Raw genomic sequence first — 22,758 nt, forward strand, 5'->3', positions numbered from 1 at the left:
CGGACTTACAGTGTAACTCCTGCCAGGTACATTAGAAATTAAATAGTCTACTGTACAATATGAGCACAGTTGCAATCCATGTTTTCCAAAAGTGTCAGCAGCGACATTTCACCTCTATTTCAGAGATTTATTATTCATTATTTAATTGTATGGTTTGGAATAGGTGAGAAATGGGTATAGTGTGGACATTTTCCAATACAGTAACAGGCTGGCTGGTAGCAAACTTACCTCTCTAAAATGCACATCTATGAAAGTCTAGTTCTGTCATCCAAGGGCAAAACACAAACTATACAGTAATACATCCACAATAATGAGTCATTCGGAGAGTTAGAAAATGTTTTTATTATTTATTAACCAGAAAACACATGACACATCCACATCCATGATCATTCATAAACTTTAAGTACAGTAAGTACCCTACTGTAAGTGAGCACTGTTACCCCTCCTTAGTCTGCACCTACACAGTAGCTGTCATGCACCTACACACTACTTGTCTTAGAGTTACCCAGTAAGTAGAGGGTAACGGGCTGTATTATAAAGTAATGGCTGTTACTCCCTCCTTACGCTGCACTTACACAGTAGCTGTCATGCACCTACACACTACTTGTCTTAGAGTTACCCAGTAAGTAGAGGGTAACGGGCTGTATTATAAAGTAATGGCTGTTACTCCCTCCTTAGTCTGCACCTATACAGTAGCTGTCATGCACCTACACACTACTTGTCTTAGAGTTACCCAGTAAGTAGAGGGTAACGGGCTGTATTATAAAGTAATGGCTGTTACTCCCTCCTTAGTCTGCACCTATACAGTAGCTGTCATGCACCTACACTGTACTTGTCTTAGAGTTACCCAGTAAGTAGAGGGTAACGGGCTGTATTATAAAGTATTCTTTGTTATTCCCTCCTTAGAGTGCAAATACACTGTAATTGTCCTGCAACTACAATGTAGTTGTCCCGGAGTTACCCAGTACCTACAAAGTAGCGGGCTGTATTATAAAGTATTCTTTGTTATTCCCTCCTTAGTGTGCAAATACACTGTAATTGTCCTGCAACTACACTGTAGTTGTCCTGGAGTTACCCAGTACCTTCTACTACAGCTGTAACTACTGTCTAAGTAGAACCAGTAAGTTAGAACACAGTTTGTTTCACGAGATAACATCATCTGAAAGTACAGTAATACAAAGACAAAACTAACTGAAGTGTCCCTGACATCATAAAATAACAGATTTCTACTGGCTTTTGTTATTTACATTAAAGTTCAGTTTTGTTCCTTCTGTTATAAACTGTTTCATTTAGTTTTGATCCATCTGTCTGGTCCTTCTAGGTCTAAAATAGTCAGTCAAGTCAGTTTCATTTGACAAAATGTACTTTCTAAGTTAGAAGAGTCAAGTTGAAATGATCGTTGTGATACTACTATCACACCGGAGTGTGACACTCAGTAATGGAGAATGGATGGGCTCCTCCATAAAAGGTGATCTTGATCTTGATCCAGCTCCTTGGGTCAAGGCAGAGATCAGGGTCATGGGTGGCGTGCCATCTCCCTCGTCAGGTACCATTTTCATGGCATCTCAAAAACCTCACCTGTGTAGAAACATAATTATATATTGTATCATCAACTTCATCACATAAATGCATCACTGTAAAACAAAGTGAGAAAATTAATAACTTTGAACGGTACAGTTTTTCTCATCATGGAATGCTTAATCCCAGTTTTACCTTTCACATAATAAATCATTAGCCTTTTAAACCATAACTTGTGATTTTTAAGCATATTAATCAATTACAAATTATACATATTTTTTTCTTTAACTATTGAGTAAATATTTTAACCATTTAAAAATCTTCAATTTTACAAAATCAATGCTATGACCATACTGTTTCACAACTGTAGGCTGCACCAGTACATTATTGTTACTCTTGACTGTATTCATCATACCATTCATGACCAACAGTAACGTTAGCTAATGGAGCTAATGTGGACAGTACTAACACAAATACAGTTCCCGGTTAGCGTGGTTCAGGGGAAAACACACACTATTATCTTTAGCACAAGCTAACATTGCTAGCTGCGTTAGCATAGCTACTTAACTCACCAAGAGGTTGATAACGCGGTCAAACTGCCGTCGCACAGGTCCTGGGTTCATCCCTCTCGTCTCCCGGGGTGTTTGCTCTGTGTTTAAATCAACATATCACATCGTAGACATTGCATAATTTCCCTCATTTCTCCACTTCGTCTCCTCCTGTCGTCCCTGCGGCGGTGTCAACAAGCTCCGTCCTCGCTGTGAGGTGGGACTTTCTACCTTCTCAACAGGCAACCAATGACAAGTGAGCAGCTTCTGGTCTGACCAATGACAGATGGTCAAATCTGAGAGACTGTGATTGACAACTTATTTCATCCTATTTGACTACCACAGTCTCTCAGATTTGACCATCTGTCATTGGTCAGACCAGAAGCTGCTCACTTGTCATTGGTTGCCTGTTGAGAAGGTAGAAAGTCCCACCTCACAGCGAGGACGGAGCTTGTTGACACCGCCGCAGGGACGACAGGAGGAGACGAAGTGGAGAAATGAGGGAAATTATGCAATGTCTACGATGTGATATGTTGATATAAACACAGAGCAAACACCCCGGGAGACGAGAGGGATGAACCGAGGACCTGTGCGACGGCAGTTTGACCGCGTTATCAACCTCTTGGTGAGTTAAGTAGCTATGCTAACGCAGCTAGCAATGTTAGCTTGTGCTAAAGATAATAGTGTGTGTTTTCCCCTGAACCACGCTAACCGGGAACTGTATTTGTGTTAGTACTGTCCACATTAGCTCCATTAGCTAACGTTACTGTTGGTAATGACTGGTATGATGAATACAGTCAAGAGTAACAATAATGTACTGGTGCAGCCTACAGTTGTGAAACAGTATGGTCATAGCATTGATTTTGTAAAATTGAAGATTTTTAAATGGTTAAAATATTTACTGAATAGTTAAAGAAAAAAATATGTATAATTTGTAATTGATTAATATGCTTAAAAATCACAAGTTATGGTTTAAAAGGCTAATGATTTATGATGTGAAAGGTAAAACCGGGATTAAGTATTCCATGATGAGAAAAACTGTACCGTTCAAAGTTATTAATTTTCTCACTTTGTTTTACAGTGATGCATTTATGTGATGAAGTTGATGATACAATATATAATTATGTTTCTACACAGGTGAGGTTTTTGAGATGCCATGAAAATGGTACCTGACGAGGGAGATGGCACGCCACCCATGACCCTGATCTCTGCCTTGACCCAAGGAGCTGGATCAAGATCAAGATCACCTTTTATGGAGGAGCCCATCCATTCTCCATTACTGAGTGTCACACTCCGGTGTGATAGTAGTATCACAACGATCATTTCAACTTGACTCTTCTAACTTAGAAAGTACATTTTGTCAAATGAAACTGACTTGACTGACTATTTTAGACCTAGAAGGACCAGACAGATGGATCAAAACTAAATGAAACAGTTTATAACAGAAGGAACAAAACTGAACTTTAATGTAAATAACAAAAGCCAGTAGAAATCTGTTATTTTATGATGTCAGGGACACTTCAGTTAGTTTTGTCTTTGTATTACTGTACTTTCAGATGATGTTATCTCGTGAAACAAACTGTGTTCTAACTTACTGGTTCTACTTAGACAGTAGTTACAGCTGTAGTAGAAGGTACTGGGTAACTCCAGGACAACTACAGTGTAGTTGCAGGACAATTACAGTGTATTTGCACTCTAAGGAGGGAATAACAAAGAATACTTTATAATACAGCCCGTTACCCTCTACTTACTGGGTAACTCTAAGACAAGTACAGTGTAGGTGCATGACAGCTACTGTATAGGTGCAGACTAAGGAGGGAGTAACAGCCATTACTTTATAATACAGCCCGTTACCCTCTACTTACTGGGTAACTCTAAGACAAGTAGTGTGTAGGTGCATGACAGCTACTGTATAGGTGCAGACTAAGGAGGGAGTAACAGCCATTACTTTATAATACAGCCCGTTACCCTCTACTTACTGGGTAACTCTAAGACAAGTAGTGTGTAGGTGCATGACAGCTACTGTATAGGTGCAGACTAAGGAGGGAGTAACAGCCATTACTTTATAATACAGCCCGTTACCCTCTACTTACTGGGTAACTCTAAGACAAGTAGTGTGTAGGTGCATGACAGCTACTGTGTAGGTGCAGACTAAGGAGGGAGTAACAGCCATTACTTTATAATACAGCCCGTTACCCTCTACTTACTGGGTAACTCTAAGACAAGTAGTGTGTAGGTGCATGACAGCTACTGTATAGGTGCAGACTAAGGAGGGAGTAACAGCCATTACTTTATAATACAGCCCGTTACCCTCTACTTACTGGGTAACTCTAAGACAAGTAGTGTGTAGGTGCATGACAGCTACTGTATAGGTGCAGCGTAAGGAGGGAGTAACAGCCATTACTTTATAATACAGCCCGTTACCCTCTACTTACTGGGTAACTCTAAGACAAGTAGTGTGTAGGTGCATGACAGCTACTGTATAGGTGCAGACTAAGGAGGGAGTAACAGCCATTACTTTATAATACAGCCCGTTACCCTCTACTTACTGGGTAACTCTAAGACAAGTAGTGTGTAGGTGCATGACAGCTACTGTATAGGTGCAGACTGAGGAGGGAGTAACAGCCATTACTTTATAATACAGCCCGTTACCCTCTACTTACTGGGTAACTCTAAGACAAGTAGTGTGTAGGTGCATGACAGCTACTGTATAGGTGCAGCGTAAGGAGGGAGTAACAGCCATTACTTTATAATACAGCCCGTTACCCTCTACTTACTGGGTAACTCTAAGACAAGTAGTGTGTAGGTGCATGACAGCTACTGTATAGGTGCAGACTAAGGAGGGAGTAACAGCCATTACTTTATAATACAGCCCGTTACCCTCTACTTACTGGGTAACTCTAAGACAAGTAGTGTGTAGGTGCATGACAGCTACTGTGTAGGTGCAGACTAAGGAGGGAGTAACAGCCATTACTTTATAATACAGCCCGTTACCCTCTACTTACTGGGTAACTCTAAGACAAGTAGTGTGTAGGTGCATGACAGCTACTGTATAGGTGCAGACTAAGGAGGGGTAACAGTGCTCACTTACAGTAGGGTACTTACTGTACTTAAAGTTTATGAATGATCATGGATGTGGATGTGTCATGTGTTTTCTGGTTAATAAATAATAAAAACATTTTCTAACTCTCCAAATGACTCATTATTGTGGATGTATTACTGTATAGTTTGTGTTTTGCCCTTGGATGACAGAAATAGACTTTCATAGATGTGCATTTTAGAGAGGTAAGTTTACTACCAGCCAGCCTGTTACTGTATTGGAAAATGTCCACACTCTATACCCATTTCTCACCTATTCCAAACCATACAATTAAATAATGAATAATAAATCTCTGAAATAGAGGTGAAATGTCGCTGCTGACACTTTTGGAAAACATGGATTGCAACTGTGCTCATATTGTACAGTAGACTATTTAATTTCTAATGTACCTGGCAGGAGTTACACTGTAAGTCCGGGGAAAGTAGGACGTAATTGTACGGGAGTTACGCTCTAAGACACAGCCTAGTTATACTGTAAAATGCGGGGTAATTAGTGGCGGAGTGAGCGAGAGTTACTGTGTAATTTGGTGTAAAGTAGGACAGGAGTTACGTGCCAAGACGCAGCCTAGTTAAACTGTAAAACAGCGAGAGTTACCCTGTACTTCTGTGGAAGTTGGTGTGAAGCAGGATGTAAGTTACGCGCTAAAACGCAGCCTAGTTACACTGTAAATGCACGGGGGAAACAGGGGGGAAAGTGAGCTGCAGTTACTCAGTACTTGTGTGAAATAAGCGGCAACCTACGCGGCAAGAGAGCGGTAGGTACGCTGTAAGTCGCGGGCCGTATTATGTAGTGCTACCAGACATTATTATTTTTCTCACTGCTTTTTCTGGGCAGAAATGTCACAAACAGCTGAGCATACATGATACCTGAATTAAATTAGAGTAACACACACACACACTCACATGCATACACATACACATACAGTATATCTCACTTATATAATGCTTACTATACTTCACATTTGGTTAAAGTGTATCTCTTGGATTTAATGCCTGAATGTCCGAGGTATGAGGCTGTGTAAAAAGGGAGGAGAGTTAGCAGGAGTTTTGTTTTGGACTCATTACGGGAACATGCCTCCCCCCCTTCTCTCCCTTCCTCCTTCCCACCCTCTCTCCCTCCCTCCCTCCTTCCACTCCTGCCAGCTCAATTATCGGCCCTTTTCACTCCTCGGGGCCCGAGCACCCAGCACCCAGCAGCAGCAGCAGCAGCAGCAGAGGCAGCAGGCTTCAACTTGTGCAGGGGTCTAGAAAATCAGGTCTTACAGAGACAGGGGGCGTCTCTTTAAGACCTAAAGTTTCAAACTGTCCATACTTTGTGTCATTCATTCAGTGTGTTTGAGATCTTAAAATCATACTCTCTATACGCAATAGGCTACTACCAGTGGTGTATGAGTATATTGCTTTTTTTTGTTTGTTTTTTTTTAAAGCCGATCAGGTTGTATCTATAAGGCAAGGTAAGGCGATTTTATTTGTATAGCCCGTTTTTACAAACAGTTTGTCTCAAAGGGCTTTACATGGCATCACAACAACATCCTCTGCCCTTAGACCCTCACATCGACTGAGGAAAAACTCCAGGAAACCCTTTTAACAGGAAAAAATCGGAGAAACCTCAGGCAACAGAGGAGGGATCCCTCACCCAGCACGGACAGACGTGCAATAGATAAAACTATAAAACAACTTCTTTTACAGTAATATTTGATAACACTGAAAACGTAGCTAAGCCTTGTAGGCCTCTATGCAGCTGTGGAAACAAAAGAACGAGCAGTGAGGGGAGACAAAAAGAGAAAGTATACTCAGTATGTACAGTATAAGTATTCATTTCCCTTCAACATGTCCCTCCCTTCATCCCTCCCTCCTTTCCTCCCTTCCTCCCTTCCTCTCTCCATCCATCCATCTCTATCTTTCTCCCTGTCCGCCCCAGACAGTCGCCTTCTGTACTTTTCAGGGAAAGTATCGAATACCGTGGACAGATTTGTCTTCTCTAAAACACCCCTGACACCTGTCTAGAGCTCATTTAAAACTTTTACTGGCCCGTCTCTCCAGGGCACACACGTGTCGAGTGTGGACAGAGAAAGAGAGAGAAAGAGAAAGAGAAAGGGGCAGGGGCGCCCAGAGTTTGCTTTCTACTTAACCCCGTGATGAAGAAATGGGTTTGGCTTCAGTCTCTCCATCCACAATTTTGAATGATTGCCACTGATGAGATGTTGAAGTATTAATCATGTCACCGAATCACACTGAGGACGTCATGGGCTTCGTAAAAGTGATTTGTCTAAAGGAGGCTTCAGCTTTACTTGTTGCATTGTGCCAGAAATGTGGGTAATGATGCATTTTCTTATTATTTTTTTACTTAATTACTCTGATTAGTCCAAAGGGGACATGAGTCACTATGTTCCTCTCATGCCTGAGGGAGCCATCCGTGGTAAATGAAGCATTAGTTCCAATATCCATCATAACACTGATTGGCCCAAAAACAAAAAGCTAAATACTTTATAAATCTAATGCTCTCCAACAGCTTGGCCATGAATTCTGCCATTACAAAGTTTATAATGTCATTTTGTAAGTTTATAATGTCTCATCAAGATCATAGTGGTGATGCTGCAGTGGATTACATTGTTTTTAGAGGTGTTTCTAAATGTTGTCCTCCCTTTTTTAGATAGATGACAGTGAGAATATTAGGCATCTCTGTACAGTATATGAAAACACATCTGTCAGAACAGCTGCACACATTATCAGACTCTATAGGTAATGAGAGGATATGAGACTTACAGTAATAGTCCTAATGAGGAACTCCTCACTGTTATTATTTATATCTACAATGCGTATAAAAATGATAGAAGAATACAAATGATTCCTGCTGTGATCATGACAATATAAAATACCACCACAGAGGCAGGTTTAAACTGGTTTAACCTGGGTATAAAATACAGGAACAAAGCTGGAAAATCAAACCTATAAATACCACAACATGACTTGACAAGTGAGACATGAGGGCAGGAGGCAGGTTTTTTTTTTCTTCTTTTTTTTTTTTTTGCCAAAGGACATCGGAAACACACATTCCAGCATGTGTCAATTAGGTTTTTCGTCTTCGTATTAATTTGCCTCCGTGTCTGAGGCTCGACACTTGTACAGTTTACCCTCAATTATTGTCTGGTTTGTGAATGAAAATCGGGCCATGTCTCGCAATTCATTATATAACGTCTGCTGTAAATCTCAGATCATAGGAGTTGTTTTTCTTGGACGGATCAACAGGTTGTCATGTGGGTAAGCTGTCGTCGGCCTGTGACTTCATGTTCTGCACTTAGATATAAATTGAGTATTTTGTGTGAGAATAAGAGGGAGAAGGAGGAGGAGGAGGAGGAGGAGGGATGGACCCCTGTGGCTCCTTAATACCCCCTTCAATCCAATCAAATCGAAGTTCCCCAAATCAGCGGGCCTCAGTGGACGGAGGGAGGGCGGCCGGGGAGGGTCTTTTGTGTGAGATAGCTTACTGCAATTAAAATTTATTTAAGGCTCACAAGGAATCCTTTCACTCTTGAACAAATCAGAGTGAATTCCTCTGACTCTGACGAGGTTTTCCCTCCCTGTAATTATCCCCTGCACAACAAGCGCTGAGAGAGCAGCTCTCCTCTAACCCCCCCACCCACCCACCCCCCCCATAATACCCCAGAGCTTTACACTTGTAATTAAATCATAAAACAACTGCAAAGTCAGAGCTCTAAAACTGACTGTGAGTGTGATTTGAGTAAACGGGTGCAATGCCAGACAACTTCATTGATGTATTTTATTTTTTATTTTTTTTAAACTTGTGTAATGTATTGTGTTTTTATTGCAGAGGCGTTGGACCTACAGCTCTTGACTTGAGGCCTGACGCTGAGACCGCGAAGCATCCTGAGGAGTGTCGCTGTGTAATGTGACACACTCTGAGCAGATTACAAGTTTCAACAGGTCACCAGCAGGTACCAGACTCATGTTACCACAAATGGCAGATTCTGACCCACTGACTCAGACTTTCATTTGGCATTTTTCCAGTCAGACAGTCAGTTTTGTTAGTTCACAGTGTCAGGCACAGTTGTGTCTGTTGCTGGGTCGTGTGGTGCTGCTCTGTTGTTGTTCGTTGTGGTTTTTATACCAGACTGAAAAATAATACAGTTTGATTTAGATTTGGATGTCTGGCCCAGCGAGGATGAGCAGAGAGTCACAGCACAGATCTGTAAATCTAAAATCCTGCCTCTCTCTCTCAGCCACTGTGAATAATTCTCGGATGTTGTTGGTGCTTATTGGTGTTAGTTATTTTCTGTTCTGATGCACACAACTTCAATATAGTAGTCCATTTACTAGGTTTCTACTTAGATTGACTGAGTTCAGCATTTCCTCACATAACTAGAAGTCATCTCTGTGGGCTTATCTGACACTGTCTCCTCTTGTCCTTTTAATATGTTTCTGCCATTCCCCTCTGATTACTTTGCCCTTGTGACCGAGTGTTGAATTAAATGCCTAATTTAACATGGGCCTTTTGTTGGCCAGCTCTTTGTTGGGGGAGCTCTTTCTAATCATCCGCTGGGGGCTGCGGTGCTGTTGACGGCCGGGGAGGGGGCGACCACTCAGTCTGCTCTTATTATCCCTCGGTGACAGCGTGTCCTTGGGCAAGGCAGCAGAGCTGTCAGGTCTCTCTGTCACACTTCTCTGCAGGCAGGACACGGCCAGCCCACGGCACAGATAGGGGTCCTTAAGACCCAGGGGCGCTGCCGCTCATCTCCAAGGATGCCTACCTTGGTTGTTTAGCAACCGACTCGGTCTGACAGCGTTTGTTCGATTGTGTTTGGCCGCTGTGTGATGGAGCGGTGGATGTGGGGGTTACAGCGAAACTAACCAAACAACACGATGGCCGCTTTTGTTGCCTCACTAAAGAGGAGGAGCTATCAGGAGATCCCACTATGTGTCCTTTCATGCCTCCGAGTCATGGGAAGAGCAAGCGTACACACACACATGCACACACATATTGTACAATGTAGAGTTGTGTACAAGTGTCACAAACACCTTTTCTCATTAATCACGTTTCACAGTATTTGTAGATTGAAATTAGTTTTTAAAATTTCATTTGGAGCATTTGGAACTGAAACTATTTTTGTGATCAACTAATCCTCCAGTTACTTTCATGAGAAATGTCTTGGCCTGTGAAAGGACGTAGTAAAAAAAAAACAAGGTCAGCCAAGTTGGCATCTTCAGTCAATTTGTTTCGTTCGACGAATAAATCAGTATAATGTTGTTTGTATACGTGACAGAGAGTTATGAGGAAAAATACTGCCCAAACGGAGCTCAGCTGAAAGTCATTAACAAATAATTGTCTTATTTTTTCTACCAAATCATATTGTTTCTTAGTCACAAATGTCCTGTGGACCCAGGATGTGGGAACCTCATCACTATTTTTACTTACAACATCAGCAAAGGAGGAAGTTTATAATGATTTAAGTTGCAGGGGGCCACTGTAGAAAAAAACCCCTTTCTGAACTAATTGATTTAATTACTGATCACTCCAGCTCTGCCTGTTGCTCTTGTTTATAACGAAGACCCCACCCCTCCCAGATCCCACACATAAAAGTAAAGGGATAAATGGTTGACACCACACATACAGTAGTTTCTTTTACTTTCAATATACATCAAAACCAAGCCAAATGCAAATAATCAGTTTGTTTCCACTTAAACAAGAACAAACTTTATTCTTTTAATTCAGATTTTTTTTGTTTCCAGCGAGCTCAGGTTTCAAAACACTCCGGTGAATACAGTAGCAAAAAGCCACAGACTCCTGGCAGCGACTAACTGAACCGGCTTCCTCCTTCTTTCATCTCCTCTCTAATCTCCTGTTTGCACAGCTCTCAGTCTTGTCAGTGTAGTTTGTTTAGGTTTTATGCCCATCAATGCAGCTGTATTCCTCCGTCTCAGCCCACATCTGAAAAGATCATCGGTGATAGATTTGCAGGCAGAACATTTCCTCAGCCGCGATCCAAGGCTTTGTCTGGAAAATGATTAAGGCTAACGGAGTGTTTCACCCTGAACAGCAGCAAAGAAAACATCAGTGTGCTACTGAGAGTCTGCAAATTCACTCTCTTCTCTTCTAAATGTTGATCCAAGAGGCGTTCAAGATCATCTAAGAGGTGACTGCTGCAAAGAAAGAGTTTTTTTTCTTTTTTCTTTTTCCAAATTTGTGGTGCAGTTTCTTCTCTAATCTCTCTGAGAACAACTTTATCTTTGGAGAAATTGGCTTTGATTAATAATAAGACCTGAAAGGAAGTCGAAGACTACTGTCACATGTATGTATGAACGTTTGTGGGTCCCGCTTTAGACTGCAGTTTCGACCGCCAACCTAATTAACATACAGACAGGGAAAAAAAGCAGAAATGTGGAAATACATGAATGAGTAAATATAAACAGATTTCCCCATTTACTTTTGCTGTTTTTTTTGTTTTCTTTCTGAATTTCTGAATTTGAAGCAGAAGAGATCATAAAGTTTATTTGTTGTGTGTTTTTCCTTTTAATGCATGACTGCCTATCAATATTAGATTTTTAAGACTTCAAAATAGTGATATTCAAAAATCCATCATCACACGTAATCAAAAAAGCAATACTGATGGTTTTTACAGTTTTAGTTTTACATAAAATAAACACAATAAATCATCCAAACCTCAACAACAATTTTGGTGGGGTTTTTTTCTACCTTCTTATACGACCCATACAGTCGTATTCTGAAACAGCACGTCTACAGTGTACCATGAGTGGACAAAAACACCTACTTGGTTACGTAAAAGATCATGATTTTGCCTAAAACAAGTTACTTCCTCAATAATTGACAATCTTTGTTATCGTCATTGCTTCAATAATGACATGGGGTTCCTGGATAAAGCAAACTTCATTGTGAGTCTCCACCTAACGTGGACTTTGTCGCTCTTTGCTGCATCTGTGGCGCCACACTTCCAGCCACTGGATGTCGCCTAATAGCAAAATAAATCTATGGGTCGTAATAACCTGCTGCACAAACAACCTTTTCTACAGAGGAGGAAGAACAACTGGCAAAGTGTTGATTAATGAGTTTTGGAGGTGCAGAGGCAGATTTTTCAGTCGGTCGTGCAGTACTGGGTTTTAGCTATTCCCAGTCTTTATGCTAAACTAAGCTAATTGGCTGAAACATCACACTTCAATAAAGTTTGAGAGTGGTGTCTCAAAGAAAACAAAGTAGGCTATAATTCACATTATTTTGAACTACTCATTTTACTAATTTGAACATAACAGGAACAAACAGACGGATTAAAACAAAAAAAAAAAGTGTGAAAGCTGAAGTCGAGTTATTTTTGAGTGGGTGGTGTAATGCTGCTAATGTGTGTGTGTGTGTTTTTTTTTTTTAACAGCGCTGGTTTTCAATAATGACAAAGAAAAATGCAGTGTACTATTCGGTGAGTGTTTTAACAGGCACGAGGAAAGAATGAAGGTGGAGGTGTTCACTTCTCTTCTGCTGTGACCGGCCGAGCTCAGCCCGGAGAAAGAGGGTGTTGTTTTCCCTCGACCTCTGCAGTCGGTGACTCACGCTGGAACGTGTTGCCAACAGACAGAGTTTGACAGTTTAATATTTATGCTGTCAATTCCAAAGACTAACCTTGGTAATTAGGGGAGGTGATTCTGGACAGATGTGGACGAAGGGGACAAAAGGGCCTTTTGTTTGGCTCTTGCTAATACAGTCACCTCTCCCATGACAACATTTAAAAAACAGGCTGAAAGTCGTTGGCAGCCGCGTTTAACTCCGCTGCTCAGCTCAGCTCAGCTCAGCTCAGCGCGCCGCGGTGAAGTCACATTTCCTCGTGGCATGATGTCACATTTAGGCGGGACGTCACGTCAACCAGCATTACAGCGAGACGTCTCGGCGACTGTGGGGGAAATTTGCACAATTTGAATAATTTAATAAACCGAAGATCGCTCAAACTAAACAGAACTATTCAAACACAGCAGCTGAATATTTGGACAACAGTGTAAATATAAATACACGCAGGTGTGCGCCTCGTGCTTACAGAGACGGGTCTGTATACGCAAAGAGTCACAGGTGCGATTCTGTCAACAGCAATGTTCCTGAGTTCAGACAGGACACCGAACCACTGAGACCGTTTCAGGACAGAAAACGTTTTGTACTTGAAAACTGAGAATTGATATTCCAATATTTCCTTTAATAAATGTGTGCCATAATCTTCCTTTCCCCAGGCAGCTGTTTTTTTGGAGGTTTTTTTTAGCAAATATGTGAATGTCTGATTTGTGTGTGTCTACAGACCGAACACTACCATGTGTGACAAAAGACAGATGCCTTCTCTAAACCTCATCCATGCAACCATACATGCCCAATCTTAAAATTACAGTTTTATACATATACGTATATACAGTTATATAAGTCAAACAGCTTTTCAGATGCAGTGGTTTCTTCCTCACCAGTTCATGCTCAGTGTAGTTCAGCTTCAGCTAGTTCAGGCAGTTTAATCAGACGTGCGGGGAGACAATCCAAAATCACAGTGCAATATTTATATGATTCATTTTCCACACTTCTGTATTTAAATATTAACTTTATTAGCGGGAGAAAAAAAATAGCTTTTGATTCATCACCCCACATTTCCTGAGTAATAGCCTAATGTTGGAATTACAGGAAACTTTCAACCCTAATTTTAACCCACATTTCTTTAACTGTGCTCTAAAGCTGCAATTAAAAAGCCAAAGATTTTCCATTTACTTATAATATGTAATGAAAAAACATCAAATCTTCGTATTTGAGACTCTGACACCAGAGCATGTCTGGCATAATAACTATTTATCAAGTATATCCACTGAATTTTAAATAAATTGATCAACCAATTGCTGTTCTGCTTGCAGTCAGCTTTCCTTCAGAGAAACTCAACTAGTGCAAATTGCATTAGCATCAGGGGACAAGAAATGAAGGAAATGTGAAGTTCACTGAGTTAAAAGCTTAGTTCACTTTGGAAAACTCATCACATACGGTTACATTTTCTGTCCATTAGCTGGATCTTTTTGAAAACACGAGATGAAGGATTATATATGTAAGTCTTGAATTAACTGTGAATCATTATGCGCTTACTGCTGTGCATAATAAATACTGTATTACATAAATCCACAGATACACACTGCTGGGCCTACATTAAACCACTTTGCACCGTTTACACTAAGCTGTGGTCATCGGTCAGCCCCGGCTCAGCCTCTCCTGTCTGACCACTGGCTGTAACTCTCTTTTCCCTCGTAACGGATCACACACACACCACAAACACCACAAACTACTGCTTGTGTGCAGTAAAACATCAGGTAATTCATATAGCATCAATCATGCATGGTCTATGATGAGTGAAATCAAGAAAAATACCAGATTAAGACTCCACACATAAATACAGATTTTTATTCCATATTTCGATCCATTAAAACCTTTAAAAACATGAAGTTGTCGAATATCTAAATAGTAAAGCTGATGTGAAAAGGCTAGGTTGGTGTTTTTAAAAATGTTATTCATTAATCTACATGCAAAAACACCACAAAATATTATTCATGAAATCAAAAAAAAATCAATAAATTCTCCAAAAGAACCAGAGTCTCACTAATCATTAAAGCAAAGCAGCAGGTGCTTTTAAAATTCAACAAATTCATCCCTCACATTAACCTCCAGCATGAATCACAGACCAGGCTGCAACGTTACAAACACACAATCATTCAGCATCATTTATTTATTTTCTTCTCCACACATCCAGCCCACCTGGGCGGAGAGTGAGAGCGGAGAGCAGGTAGTTGCCATAAACACTCAGGCTTTATCGTCTGGGGGTGAACACAGCCAGGAGTCATTTTGTTGCACACTCTAGTTTAATGAGAGATGACCTGGAGCCATTTATAGGCAGTAAAGGACACCCTGTAGCAGCTTAAGTGCATCAGAAGCCGGGAGGTTTTGGAGGTGAGGCCGAAGTGTACGGTCGGTCAAGACAAGAGGACGGGTCAGCGGGCGGGAGGAGAGCGAGGGCTTTCAGGTGATGGGTCTGAAAACACTGCTGTGAGTTTCAGGAGTCATTAGTTTGCCCCTCCCTTCATTCAGATTCTCACATTTAAGTCTGCTGTGTAGTTCTGGCAAGCGTAAACTTTTCTCACACCTAAATGAACTCAGGAAAAACTCTTGATGAGTTTAAAACAGTGTGCCAAGCTTGGGGCATGAAGCTGGCATCATTTTCTTTACTCTCATCAAGCCATTGTGGATTATTGTCTCTGCAGGGGATTTGTTAATGGTATAAAAATTCTGTTTCTCTTTAAAGACCAATACTCGCATGAAGTTGGACCCTGTATCTAGGTCTCCACAACTAGCAATTGTTCTCCATATCGATTAATCTGCTTAATATTTTCTGAATCTAGGAGTTAATAGGAGAGAGCTATGAAGAGGAAGGCAAATAGGCCTATACACCTGTAACCTTGAGCCTAAATTGGTATCGTTTGTTGTCTTGCTTTGTCTAATCAATGGCCCAAAACACAAAACATGCAAGTTTGCAATTATTCAAAACAGTAATGTAGAAAATTCTCATGTTAGGAGAGCAAGAACAGACAAAAGAGCTGTTGATTCATGTTCGATTGACTAATCTGTTGAAAATATGCAACATGATAAAATCATTTAAGCTGGTACAGTATGTTGTATTTCAGCAGTGGATCCAATGACGACATGTACTGTACATCAACAGTCACAGTCATATAGTTATAAACCGACATAATTGTTTTGTTTCTTTTCTACTTTTTTCATTCAAAGTCTATGGAACATAATGAAACACCTGCACACTCTCTACCCAGCATTCAAATTCAGACAGCTAACCAGCTGGTGAAGCCAAGGACACAGTAAATGATCAAATATTTCACTCAGGAGTTGGTGGAGACCCAAACAAGAGCTTTAAGAGAATGAATCTGGCCTTGCATACAGTATATCAACTGGCTGTTCTTTCTTCTGTTGTGGAAATAAGCAACAGCTGCAAATAAGTTCACCATAAAATAGATTTTTTCTTCTTTCCCCCAAAATACATGATTTAGCATATGAAATATTTCTCATAAACCTATTGCAACTTGGTCTGTCTGCTCTATTCCCAGCAGCAGAGTAGGAATAAATCCAGTAGTAGTCTTAGCAAAATAAATTCATATTGTACAAGAAAAGATATTGCACTCTTTGTACAAATTTGCATTTATTGTTTTAATTTGTTCAGTTGATCGCACTTCTTTGAAACACACTTATCTTACAATATATGCTAGTCATGAGACACAACAGAAGCTTATGCTAGAAAATTGGTGCGTGTGTGTGTGTGTGTGTAGGGGGGGGTTCTACATTCAGTCCCCATATGCATGGTCAGACCTGATGGCCCAGGGGGTAGAGTTTTGTTGTGCTAGACCCAGGGATTCAGGCCTTGTTATTGAGCAATATGCTCCGCTTTGTGTGATGAGGGTCCGCCCCCTCATGCTCTGCTTGTGTTTTATCTTCCCCCTTTACAAAGAAAGAGGCCCTGCAAACAGCAACCTTCACACCTCTCTTAGCTGCTCTGCTGAATGAGCTCGAGCACTTCGCCATTCGTAGGTGAAAACATAGTGGTGAGTGTGTGCAGCCCGGCCCTTTCTCCTTCGCCGTGAAGAGGGAAAAAGAAAATGTATTCGACGTCGTACTGAGATCTTCATATGAAAGAGGGGAAAAGCACATGCTCCTGTTCGGTTATTGGCCTTGAAATGTTTATAGGTTTTGCCAAAAGGGCGATAGAGGAGCGAAATGTTCGACAATAGACCCGAAAAAACTCCAGCAGCTTGGAACCTTTATGAAAGTGCCAAATATGAATCACTGCACTGCGGATGCCAGACGGGCCTTTCCTGTGTTGCTAAGAGAGCCTCTTGGACTGGAACAGGCCGGGCAGCCGGAGGGGGGTTAAGTGTTTCGGATGGCTGTACAGTGCTGCACGGTAGATATGACTTGATGCTCCTATTCCTGCCCCCGCAGCATGGGTGGTCTGCGCTTGATTTTATACTGCCACCTATTAGCACCATGAGCCAGTGATTTATGCAGCTGTCAGCTTCAACTTCATCAGCTCCGTCAACCACTGGTGAATTGTGGGGATGCTGGCAAAGCCTTCCCGCTCTGCACCTCCTACTTTGGGGCTAAAGTAAACCATCCCTGGGAGCAGAAAGCAGGGGGATAAAAAGCTGTTAAAGAGAAAAATACAATTTAGATAAATAACAACCATGCATACCACTGAGGCCTCCTCGGTGGAGAACTTCCAGCTTAAACATCTGGCTGGCTGCGTATAAGGAAGATACTGTGTTTGAGTTAGAGCAAGGTGAGAAAGGAGGAATTCATGGTTTTAACAGCCAACTAACAGTTGAACTGCTAGGGGATTAGTAGGACGCTGTGCAAAGTTAAGGGCAAGTGTTACCAGGAAAAATGCTGTAGGCTTATGGAGGAAAGGAAAAAAATAGCAGCATTCATGGTAATAAATTCTGTAAAAAAAAAAAAAAATTGTCGCCTCACGGGTACAGCGCTCAAGAACAGAATGTGTTGAAGGGAAAAACCTGTTGAAAATTAGTCGATCAAGTGAGCTGTGAGTTATTTTGCATCAAGGTCATACAGTACAAAGTAATGGAAACTGTGGGTAACAGCTCTTATTCGCTAGTTAATGAAGAAAAAGGTGTTATTCCCCATGGGGAGAGCAGAGTAATGGGCTTTTGCTTGGTTGTAATGAGGCTGCTAGAGTCATGCTGGACTAGTGCTGCAGGCCAATTTCAACAAACCGGGGCATGAAAGGAAGGTGGACTGTGCATATGAGTGATTTACAGTATGTCATTCTTTACCATGAGGACCATATTAGCAACAAAAGAGCACGCTGACTGCTACTGTGATGCTCAGGGCGCCGCATTAAGATTAAAATGCTGATTTGTGGGAAAAAAAAACTCTTGGGTTTTAACGTGTCAGGGGCTAATTACTTTTACTGCCGTTGCAACCCAAGAATGTTAAACTTTATTAAACACCTGTTAAAATAATACTTGTCATAGTGAGTTTGTGGGAAACGTCCTGTTGGATGCATCTGAAAGGAAAATGATGTAGTGGATGGAGGGAAGATGCAGTGCTCTAGATCAGTGATTTCCAAACTTGCACCCAAAGGTATACTTCTCCAGTTTGGGCAGATGTGGAAAGATTGTGAAGAAACTTAAGGAAACTATGATGTGAGCTGAGAAGTTGAAACGGTTAGTTAATCGTGAGTGATTGAGCAATGGATAAACATGTGAAGTTAATAAATAACCGCATAGTAGCACAATTGCTAAACTTTTGATCATTTCTTGTTTAGAGTTGTGAATTAATGACTGAAACACTGAAGACAACTCATAGCTTTGGAAACATTGAAGTAATTATCTAAAATACATAACTAAAGATTATGTGGTTATTGAAAGTTCAAGGTTGTGAAAATGTTGACATAAAAGTAGTCCTAAAGGATAAACATCTGTGTTGCTAAAAGTAGGCTATAGCTACTTAGGTAAAAGCGAAAGATAAAGGGCTGAAAATAAAGTTGAAATAGCTACAGTTTTTATCAGTTGAAATAGTTAAAAGTAAATAAAAGAATGATAGTAAGCTTAAAGGTAATTAAAAGCCAAAAGTGAAGGATTATAGCAACTATATTTATCTTAAAGTTAAGCTATAGTTTCTTTAGTCAGCAAAAAATAAAGAATATAAATGTATAGTTAGCAAACCAGGTTTTGTTGAGATGTTTGTATGTACCAATAGCTTGCTCAAAGTAAAGGATAAGATAAGTTAATACACCACCACCAAATGTATTGCAGGAATTCAACTAAACTGAATTGAACGTTAATCATGAGAACATATTATAAAACCATGATTTCATAACCATGATGCATGGTGTTATGTCCCCATCTGATCTCATTTATGGCTTCAGACCAGATTTCTGACAGTCTGTCAAAAAAAGAAATCTGTCAAATTCAAATGCTGAGCATCTTGTACTATAATCTCTGTAGTTTTATCTTTTATCCTTGTGCTTATTGCTACTGCTTGACATGCAGCTGTCTCGTGTTTGCAGATCCTTCAGACCTACATCACAGACATGTTTCCACAGTGAACTGTTGGTGTTGGCTACATGCAGGGTGTGACCATGGTGGCAAAGGCCTCTCCTTTGGGTGTAAAGTGGTTTACTTAATTTATGCTGGGTCACTAGCAGAGGTCATATTTTCGAGATGAGAAAAAAATGCCCGTTAAGGTCACACGCTATAGCTTTCCAGATGACAGAGAGTGTGATCAAAAAGTTCCCAATTAGAAGCATATAATTTGGTAGCATTATGATATTAAAGATGGCAGCTTGGTTTTCCCAAGCAAAACTAACTTCACGAGCGGCTGACCATAATTTGGGGTTCTGTTGCAGTTATGCAGAGGAGTAATGGTGCCGGAGGAGGTTGTACACATGTGTGTGTGTGTGTGGTAAAGGGTGCAGTTGCTGCAGAGACGAGACGAGAAGTATTCTGGAGAAGAAAATGGTTGGTAACGATTCAAATATGCATTTCTTTGGTCCAGAAGAAACATGACTGGAGGATGAAAGGGCGGAGAGTAGGTAGGAACATGAGTGTGTCACGGGGGAGGCTTTTGGCTGTCACTGTTGGGGGAAAGAGAAAAAAAACCTTTTAACATACATCATACAAACCAAGTACACAACACCAGTCAGTTGTCATGGTGACAGAGGAAACTAAACACAAAAACTAGGACAATAACGTGTTACTGCTGGGGGAAAGAAGGCAGATTGGATAAAAGATCTCCGCGTTTGCGATGTGCTTTAAAGGAATAGTTTGACATTTTGTCAAATACACTCGTGACTTTCATGTACGAGTCTGTTAAATATTAAGTTAGAGCCAGAAACTGCTTAGACTCATCTGAAGAAGACTGGGAACAAGACTGGGCTGCCTGTCAGCTCACAATTTACAATTTCATTTTGTTTTGTGTCATATAAAATTGTAAAATAATGACATTGTGTTTACGTTTTTGTACTGATTAAACAAACAAGACATGACAGTTTATTGAGAGAGCTTCATTTTGTGAGTTTTTACACAGAGGCTAGCTGTTCCCAATCTTTATGCCAAGCAAAGCTATGACAGCCTATAGTTGCTTGCTCCAGCTTCTTATTCATTTGTACAGATTTGAGATTGATATCACACTCATAAAGTTATGACAACTATTTTTTAAGTAAGATACTGTAAGAAAATTCACAATGCAGCTTATCGGAGACAGGACTGGGCTTTGTCCACAGTGTAGAAAAATCTGCCTGCCAGCTCAATTGCATAATTTCACATATGTGAAATGTGTGTTTTATGTTGTACAGATTAAACGGACAACATGATGCTTTAATAAGAAAGCTTCTCTTTGTTATATAATGAGGCAAGCAGCTGTTTTCCACTGTTTCCAGACTTTATGCTATGCTAAGATAAACTATAGGCCTAACCAGCTGCTCTAGATTGATATTTAGATATTTACTACATAGATATGAGAATGGTTTTGCTCCTTTCATGAATTATTGACCAAAAATTGTCTATATAAAATTAGGTTACCAGCAAAACAATGACCATGGAGATTGTTGTGATGTATTTGAACTCCATTATCACTTTTTATGCTTTGAAGAAAGGTTGATTCATTACTGTCCATGTCTAATCAGTCAATTAGTGGAACAGTATCATAAACAGGCTGGTGCAAGAAGCAAGAGCCACAATGGAAGACCATGTGGACTGAACTGGGTTTTCCATTATGAAGAGAGAGAGAGAGCCCACTTTTCATACCATTATCCCATCATGGTCTAAAAAGTAAAGAGCTGCAGCAGTGGGACCTTTTAACATGTGAATCGATACCTTCAAATGCATGTGTGGCGAAAGAGGGAGAGGGAGCGGGAGAGAGGAGAGAAAAAGTTTGCTCAGTTCAGTGAAGCGTTGTGACCCTTCGTGGCCAGGTTGCCAGTGAAGCATACAGGAAGGATCCAGCAGGGGTGGAGGGGAGAGGCAGCGAGGATTCACAGGGAGGCTGCAGAGCCAACAGCCCAGCTGAATCCCCAGAGATTTCTGGCTGTCTCGCTCTGTCTGTTGACACTCTCCTACTCCATTGACTTTTTCATTAACCCCTTATCAAAATGTTTTTCTCTCCCACACTCCACTGACATTAGCTCCACTCCTCCTCCCCCTCTCCCACCCCCCGAACAAGATCCTGGTTGAGCTGTTCCATCTTGTGGTCAGATTTGATATGAAGGTGTCCTCATGCCAACACCACTGCATTGTAGGTTTTGACATCTGAATTCTTGTTGGTTGTGTGTATTTGTGCTCTTTCTGTATAATCAAATCTAAATACTAAACATTTAAAAGTGTTGTGAGAATGAGTAGGCTTCTGTTTAGCCTGTTTAGTATTTTCTTTATGCCATTTCTTTTATAACACAACAAAACCAAAACATTACCATTATAGTCAACAAAAAAAGAAATATAAGGCTTTTAAATACATCTTCTGTTTTCAAAACACAGCTTCATGTCTCCGTAACTATAATTTATGGACCTACACAAGAAAACCAACCTGTGAACATATTTTATTTGGTGCTGAAAAGTTAAAATTGGCCAAAAAAACTGATGGCTTCTCACTTATTTTAATTACTTGCAACTCGCAGAGCAGCCAAAATCGATGTTTTCATTGGCCCGCGTTCAGAGTTGGCCACTCGCCCCCTCTCTCCTGCGACTGTGAGACCAGCCTTCGCTCATTTTAACCTTAGTGCTGATGTCCCTGCCTAATTTATTGGGCAAAGTTTGCGTGAGTAAAATAAGTAATTTCCAAATAAAAACAGGGAATAGTGTCCTGTGGCCAGAAGCGTCTCGGGGAGTTTCCAAATGTTAAACCTGTTAAGTGCTTTATGAATACTAAACCTGAGTGAGCAAAGAGTGACTGAATAAATGCATCAGTTAAAGCCACAGCAAAAGACACGTTTTAGTTCTTTCACCATATTTGTGGTGTGTTTTCCTCCTGTAAAGTCCATTGGCCATTAATCAGTGCAAGGCCACTTCTTCCAGCTGTTTAACTACTGAAACACACTACTGCTCTCATCATTTGGCTGCCCCAGCTGCGTCAGTGTATTATACAGATATAGCACCCACTTGTGGTCGGATTAGTAATTATAATTTAAAGTGAGAGATGGGTTCTTGATGTGTAGATTGTATGTATACTATACATCATCAAACACTGGGATTAAATCACAAATTGTATTATAGTTTCGCTCCATTTAGGCAAAAATAATAAGAGCAAATGAAGAACAACCAAAGAAATGCATTGGATGTGAATAACTTAAGCTTATGTGGCGTTGTTATATTGCTTTTACCTGTGTGATCTGTATATTTCAACCAGGTAGTAAAAACAGAGAAACAGATTCAGTCTGAAAAACACTTTAAAGTAGAATAAAAATGAGAAATCCCACTCATGCTTTAGCGTAATAGAGCTGGCAGCACAAGTAACTCCTCGCTGAGCTCACCGAGCTTGTAATAATGAGAG

Source organism: Trachurus japonicus, chromosome 9 (genome assembly GCF_045865225.1).
Source record: "Trachurus japonicus isolate A0001 chromosome 9, Traja_1.0".
NCBI lineage: Eukaryota > Metazoa > Chordata > Actinopteri > Carangiformes > Carangidae > Trachurus > Trachurus japonicus.